Here is an 8,173-nt window from a genome sequence, read left to right as displayed (position 1 = left end):
TAGCAGTGTTCTGAGAAACACACACATCAGAGTCACAATAGTAAGGAAAGGGATTGATGATTTTGTCATATTCTACATTAAATTTAAGTTTGTTAACATGTGAGCAAGTTTGGGTTGTCTACATAGCTTAACTTGTTTTTGTTCATCTTTTTTTATTTAAGAGTTGCATACAGGAGTACTGTGAAAAAATTTAAATACATCAGTTGGGGTTGATGCTGGAATGCTGGATTTGAAGGCATGACTGTTAAAAGCCGGAAGGTAATTATCAGTGCATGAGTTAAAAAGAACACAATTATTCACATGGTGGCCACATGGTGACACTTCCGGAGACAGGTTGATGTCTGCCGTCTTATTTTTTTGTTGTTGTTGTATAAATGTTGACGTTGTGATTGTGAATATGACAAATCATTAGGTGAACTAATGCATGCTATCCTGGTCGGTTACCCGTTGGAGTAGTGAGTTACGATGTGCTTCACTTTGAATTTTAGTGGATATATTAACATGTTTTGAAAGCGTTACCCGTCCAATTCCTTCGATTGGTCCCTACCTTTCTTTTAGTAAGGCCACACCAATTAAATTTGTTGGTTCTCAGATTCGCCTCTTCGTTTTTTTCTGATTTGCAAAAAAAAAAAAAAAATCTGATTCTGGTCCTGAATCAACTGAAAAATGCTCATGTTTTGCCCCCCAACAGTTGAGGAAAGTCCTTTTCTTCCTAGTTGTTACAGTTTTCCCATCTATCATTGCAGTGGTTTGATTAAAAGTTCAAAATTCAATGTTTAAATTTTAACCCAGCCTTTTGTGTTGACTTCATGGCTCATTTTGTAGCATTTAAGCCTATAATAGGATGCCTAGACCTGTTTTTATTTTTTATTTTTTTTCGCCCTGTCGCTTCATATTTTTTCTGAAAAAATCCGAGAACCAACAAATTAAATTGGTGTGGCCTAAGTTGGCAATTTTACACTACATTATTCTTAGACAGGCAAAAAGGAGAAACTGTACGTGTACATGTATATACTAGCAGTGGTGACATGCGAGCACATCGCTTGTTATTGTGTCATGATCTGCACAATACTAGTATATCAGTTTACAGACGGTAATGTTGCAAACTATGTGGTTCCCGCCGGTGTCGCGCCAAATCATTGAGCTGCCAATTCCCTGAGATTTGATTGGTCCTCGTGAAAATTCAGGTTACTCCAATATGACAAAACGGTGGGTGAGCAAGGGCCGGGGCTCATTGGCGAACTAGCGCTGGTAACGTTTAAAATACCGTTCCCTTCTGTGTTACTTGAGTAACGTTTAGCGAGAATATTGCCACCTTGGTAGTATAGTAAACATAGCAGGCCAGGTCAGTCACAGATTTCAACTTAGATTAACAGTGACGTACTAGTTAAACACGTAAACTTCAGACTTTTAAAGTGAGTTACAAGTCTTTCAGTTGTGTGATGGACAATGTTCAACTTTTAATCCTTCATTAAATTTTTACAAAACCGTTAGCAGTACTCTTCAATAGAATATATACAAATCCGAACTGATTAATTTGGTTGATTGTCCCCTGCATTTCCTCATCACATTAAATGGAGTCCTGCTTATTGTCTGTTCACCACGATCACTGGTCAGCTCATTCCTGCTTTGCTTCCACGCACTCAACTTCTTGGGCAATCTCTTACTCTTACGCCTCGGCATTTCTCACGAGGAACAAAAATTGCACGGTGTATGAAAATTACTGTCAATGTGTCGGAAACTTTCCTGAAAAAAACACTTTCTTCGTGTTCAAGCTCAAAAATGCCATTATATATGTATAGCGCAGGGTGTCATCTATAAGCGTATACAGTCCTTCCTATAATTTGGCTTCAGAACAAATATATACCATGCTGAAGTCATGAAAACATTACATAGATGGATAAGACATTGGCATTGCTTCTAATAAATGTATACCTCCTGTATGTGCACATATACATAAAGGAACCCTGTCATATTCAATGCAACCAGTATGCACCTTCACTTCTGACTTCTTAAGATCTATGTTATCAGATTCTATTGGGAGATTTGCTGCTGAATCAAGTACAGAAATAATATGACCTATGAAGAGGTATCTGGTGTACCTAGTGTTAGTTGGTATACATGGAAGAAGGATGTCTAGTGCTCATCCACAATCCGAAGATATTGAGCAATAATCATACAACATACAGTCATCAATAATTTCTATGGCTGGGGATGCAAACCCAGTGACTTGAGAAAATATACCATTGTCATCGTGTTCTACACTAAGCCTGGATTTTCTCTCAATATCTCTTAAAAGCATTTTCCATGGCCTAGTGGAATCAGGTTTCTGGCACAAACAGAAAACAACTGTGGTCTTTCTTTTTAAACATATAGTGGCAAGACTAGGTGGCGACACACTCAAGTTACACTTATATTCGTGTCGACACCAGACAATACAAGTAAGCAAAGCACGAGTTTTCATATAGAAGTTAAATACAATGATTGAATAATGGAATAGTGAAACAAATGCATAAATACTGGCAGGATTGATCAAGAATTCAAGATATTACACAGACGATTTGATTCTAACAACATTTCTGTACAATAATAGTATTTTAGTATTTTGCATTGTTGACAGAAAAGAAGAACCTCATGAAAGTAAATGTACCAGAAAATCTGTGGTCTCCCGGTCACGAGTCGTACAGTGGAAAACTATATGATATATGAAGCAGCTGTGTTGATAGCCCATTGTACTTGCAAGGTAGCCAAGTATCAGTTTTCCAAGAGAGATGAGGCGTTTGCAAAAGTTGCATCCACACTGCCCATTTTCGAGCGTCAAAGTACCATACGTGCAGTTACAGCCTGAAATTTAAAGTAATACTTGTGGTCCTTGTGGACAGATAGACAGATAGCCTCGCTACAGTTGACACAGAACAGCATACTCTTCCCTCTGATGTTATACTTGATGAGAAGTTGAGTCCAGTTCACAGTTTTCCTCCCACACCATTACCTCTTTCGTAAGACTTTCTCTATAAAAGTCGGCAAATCTGTTAAAATTGCCCAATCGATCTTTCGGTTTTACTGTTTCCATTGCCTCTTTTTTTCCCTTCGTTCGCTTTTCCACCTCATCGGTAATTTGCCGTGACTTCCGTTTGTTCAGAGACTACCCATTTCTGAGAGTCACCGGTACGCCCCTGTTGTTTCTCATCTTCGTTTGCCTTTTCTCATCTTCTTGCAGTATTTTCCTTCTTTTCTTCTTCCACCTTTTCTGCATCCCTTCTCCGAGACTCTGCTGTCCATGGCTGTTAGGTGTTTCCAAATGAAGCCACCAACAACATCCATGGTCTGCTTAGAAACGTCTGTAAAGGATAAGGACATGTTGCAGCGTCAATGGTCTCGTTGTTGGTCCAGCACTGCCATTTCTGGTTAGCACTAGGCACAAACTGGGTAACGTTGATGGTAAAAGTTGAGCCCTCCAGCAGTGTTATTTCCTCGGTGTGTTGCTGCCACAGGTCCGCCATCACCGCATCTGTTTCCTCTACACTAAGAAGATGTAAGAGATAGTGCAGATCCCGGCTGCTGACACGCTTGTGGAAGTTCCAACATGTCAGAGAACCTACAGACATTGGCATTTCCGCTGCTTCCCGAGTGCCATCATCGAAAAACTGAAATGTTAAATGATTACGTTTTCCATTAAACCAATGGAGCTGCTTGGTCAGATGTGGCACTCTCAGATGCAGGTCAACCACCATGAGGACTAGGGCAGTGACGGACCTGGTAACTCCAAGCTCCCTTGGCAGATGGTACAAAGAACCGATGTCAATAGACTTGACAAACCTGTCCAGCTTGTAGTGGGACAGCTGTCTCATGGATCCAACATCCACACCATCACCCTTGACACTTCGGGGAAGCCACACCTTCTTATTGGGGTCAAATACAGAGGTCAGTGTACGGCACTGGACGTCGTACTTCCTCCTGGACAGAAACCCTCTGTATTTCAGTGCAATGGCCTGGTTGATGGACTCATCTGTGCATTCAAACTTCTTTGTTAGTGAATTGAACTTTTCCTGCAAGTATTTACCTTTCCTGTACTCATTTATAAACTTTTCTACTTGACCTGGTATAGCAAACGCACAGACGAACTCCCAGGCTCCCAGAATGGCTCCATCTAAATCTCCGTGGATAAAAGACAACATGTCTTCAGTCTCCTTTCTCCGCCTATAACAGGTTAAATTACCAATCATGTCCTGGGGAGTGAGTTTCCTTCTCAGTACTGTCCCCCTCTGATTTAACACCTTCAACAACGATTGCATAAGCATCTCATGATCAGTTGCATCATTTTTCTGTTCAGTCTCGTTCTCTTCTAATACATTTTCTTCGCATGTTTTACAAATTTCAACCTTTCACTCCTGTAGCTTTACCCTCTCCTTATCAACTTTACGGCTTCTTTTTTGTATCCTAGCATGATCCTTTTTCAGTCTCTTTCTTTTTCTTCCAGTGTCTTCAGCTCTTCTCTCTCCCTTTTCAACTCGTCTTCCATGTGCCTTTCATCCCAGAAAACATGCTAGTTACTCTTCATTACATGTGTCCATTTTGACGAGAGCAGGCTCCAGACTTGCCACATGCAACACTATGAAGAAATTGTCACATGAATGATGTGACAAAATTGAATGTACCCTAAGTGTCAACTGGCCTTAAGAAGGGCTTATTATAATGGCGACCATACTAACCTGTCTGGACCCCCTCGCCATCCTTTGGAAAATTTGGAATTTCGCGCACTCGCTTCACCAGCAGCTGCGTAACATCTCCGTACAGCCCAGGGCAACACATTTTCCTTTGTAATAATACTACGCTCCTTCACATCGACAATATGATATTCCTTTTGTCCCTGCCACTTAGACACTCATTACTTCATACTTCTACCAGCGGGTCGTGCATAAGAGGAAATGGCTTGTCCCGAAATACGTCAGTTTACGCCTCCGTTTGTTTTTCGGTGACGTCAGATGAGAAGCTTTGATGGTTTAGGCTGCACTGACATGACAGAAGTGCCATGCCAGCTTCTGGATTCATTTGGCCTGACAACAGCATGTGAATATGCAACATCTGAAGTATAGGCCTATAACAACAATACGTTTTTTATTTAAAACTTCTACATAATTCCAAATATACCAAAACCAATGTATTGCAATCCATCCATATCCCACCTTTACTCATGGTAGTTCCAAAGTTTCTTGGTCGAACAAGCATTGCTAAAATGATCCTTAATTTGATATTGACAAGAAACCAAACATCACCTTACAAATGTGAGGTGATATTAACATATAACAAGCCAAGTGAACTGTTTAGTTACAAAGATTCCAGTCACCCCTTTGTAAAATCCACCACATGGATGTACTACGTAGTGTAAAGGCCATGTCTTCATCAGGAGACAGAGGGCCTGCCTTATCTAGGGCAACTGTCACTTTTCCATAACAACGGTTTTTCTCACATGAGGGTACCGTGACTGGTGATGGTAAAACACAAACTGGAGGGGGAGGGGGTGGAAGGATGACCATCAGGACCTATACAGGAGCAGGACAGGTGGCCGCACTTTTTGTCTGCTGTTTTGACTGAGGACTGTCCTGTTTTTTTCTAAGGGGGCCTTCGGCCTTCCAGACGACTTTCCCCCACCCCCACCCCCTGGACATTTCAGCAACCTTTTGGCAGTGACTGCACTTTTCTCCATATGTGTGGTGGTACCACGATACCCTTTTTGGGCGATAGTGGAACGGCATGTTTGCAAATTCTTTTAAATTTCTCACCATCAAATAGACCTGTGATCTTAACAATACAACTGTACAGTAGAATATATATTTCCATATTGTATCTGATAGTTGCAAACTTGCAATCAGCTTTATTGATACATTAATGTAGCGAAACTTTTTCTAGCACACGTGGATACGTGTTATGCAATATCTTTCATTGCATAGAAACAGTACAGAGTTTAACCGTATAACAGCGGTTATAATACAGAGGTTGCACATTCAGAACATTGGTCCTCTGAAGTTAGTCAACAAAGCACAGTCCAATAAAGTTTGGTTAACTGACTCTGCCATTGGTAAAGGTAATACACTGTCAAAGATGTGGAATTCTTTGATACTCCTAATTGTTCTTTCTACATGAATGCGAACCTGTGGTGGAACATTCAAAATGGCACATTTCTTTTGGACAATACCTTACTTATTGTGAAACCTTTGTCAGCGATAATGCCATCATTCAACAATTCCACAATGCCTGACTGAGTTGTGATGTTAACATCAGAAATGCTTCCATTGTACAGTTGGCTAAAAAAACTGGCAGCTCCTGAAGGAGTGATATTGATTAAACCTATAACAGAATCCAAAATAATAAGGGAAAATCCATTTTATCCCTTTTTTCGACTTCAGAATTAGAAAATGAAGTTCCCAATTTAGCTAAATCGCAGTGATTTTGGCTGGTTATTAAGGAATCCCAGAAACTTATATCTAGATATTCAGGACATATTGAGTCAAATGACTCACACAGAGTTTTGATTATTCAGCCAAGTAGGGTGGAGATCCGGAATTGGAAGGCAAAGATACATGGACTTTGAGTCAGATGACTCAAGACAGGGAGCTCTTGAGTCAGATGACTCAAGACAGAGAGCTCTTGAGTCAGATGACTCAAGACAGGGAGCTTTGAGTCAGATGACTCAAGACAGTAAACTTTGAGTCAGATGACTCAAGACAGTAAACTTTGAGTCAGATGACTCAAGACAGTAAACTTTGAGTCAGATGACTCAAGACAGGGAGCTTTGAGTCAGATGACTCAAGACAGGGAGCTCTTGAGTCAGATGACTCAAGACAGTAAACTTTGAGTCAGATGACTCAAGACAGTAAACTTTGAGTCAGATGACTCAAGACAGGGAAGCTTTGATTCAGATGACTCAAGACAGGGAACTCTGAGTCATTTGAATAAAGATGGGGAGTGACAATCAGAGTTATTTTAGAATCCTAACCATTACACTAATAAAATAGTTCTTCAACCTGTACCACTGGGTTTTATTGTCAGGCGTTTCAAGTACCTCTCCGACACTCTTAATCAGTAAAGAAAACTGTTAATCTAAATAATCAAAACAGATAACAGTCAAAATGTCCTTAAGAGTCTTCTAAAGAAACAAAAGGTAACTCACAAAATGTTATTTCTTTACTTCAATTATCGAGTTATACACTACGCCAACATGTGTAAATCTAATTTCAGAGTCCACAGATACAGGTGTAAGACATCCACAAATAAATGTGCGAACATATAGTCTGTTTCTTATATTACCTGGTTGACAAAATATAATGATACGCCGCCCAATAAAAACACTATCGTTGCCCTCCCCACGTAGGCGGTCTAGTCGCCCCCACTCGACACGAGGCCGTTACAAACGGTCTGAATTGATTTAAAATGTAAAGATGCCACTATTCGCCACTTTCACAGGTTCACAATATGTTCAGGTATTACTTGTGCTCTAAATACGAAGAAAATACAAGATGGCAACATTAGTTTAAGATACGTAAAAGAGAGAAATTACTCTTGAACTCTCGCGTTTACTGCCGCTCACCTTCGCGCCTGTGTCGGCTCGTGTGCCGACTATACACGGTGTAAATATTTTATCAATCTCAGTAGTTAGTAAAACAAGATCTAAAATAAAAACAAACTCAACACTGTAAGTATGTGGCCACAGCTGTCACCCTTCATGGACATGACCTTGCCGCCCGTCAGCGGCTGGCCCTAGAATAGGTAACAGTCGGCAAAACTTAAACACAAGCCGACCCTATAAATTACTTTCTTCCAACAAAAGCTCAACAACTAGCTAACAACCGCCCAATGTGGGGAGACCGTTCTGTCCACCGGTATCTCGAACTTCCCTACAAACAAAATACAACATAACTTAATTAGTACACTTAATCAAAGTCTGTAAATATTACACAAACCCATCCTCACATGTTGCAATGTGGTAGTAAAATAAGACGGTACAACTTACCGACAAAATGCCGCTTGACCACGCCACTGTCTGCCTCTTCTGGTGCAAGTGCTGTTGTTTCGGTCACGGAGGAGCCTTCTGTAAAAACGAGAAATCACACTGAAACCTACCCTGTCTGGTGTCGGTCTCTTCTTACAGCAGATAATTAGCACAGTAGGGTCA

This window comes from Branchiostoma belcheri, unplaced genomic scaffold (assembly GCF_001625305.1).
Source record: "Branchiostoma belcheri isolate BF01 breed outbred unplaced genomic scaffold, Haploidv18h27 scaffold276, whole genome shotgun sequence".
In the NCBI taxonomy this organism is placed as follows: Eukaryota; Metazoa; Chordata; class Leptocardii; order Amphioxiformes; family Branchiostomatidae; genus Branchiostoma; species Branchiostoma belcheri.
This window is presented reverse-complemented; position numbering follows the sequence as displayed.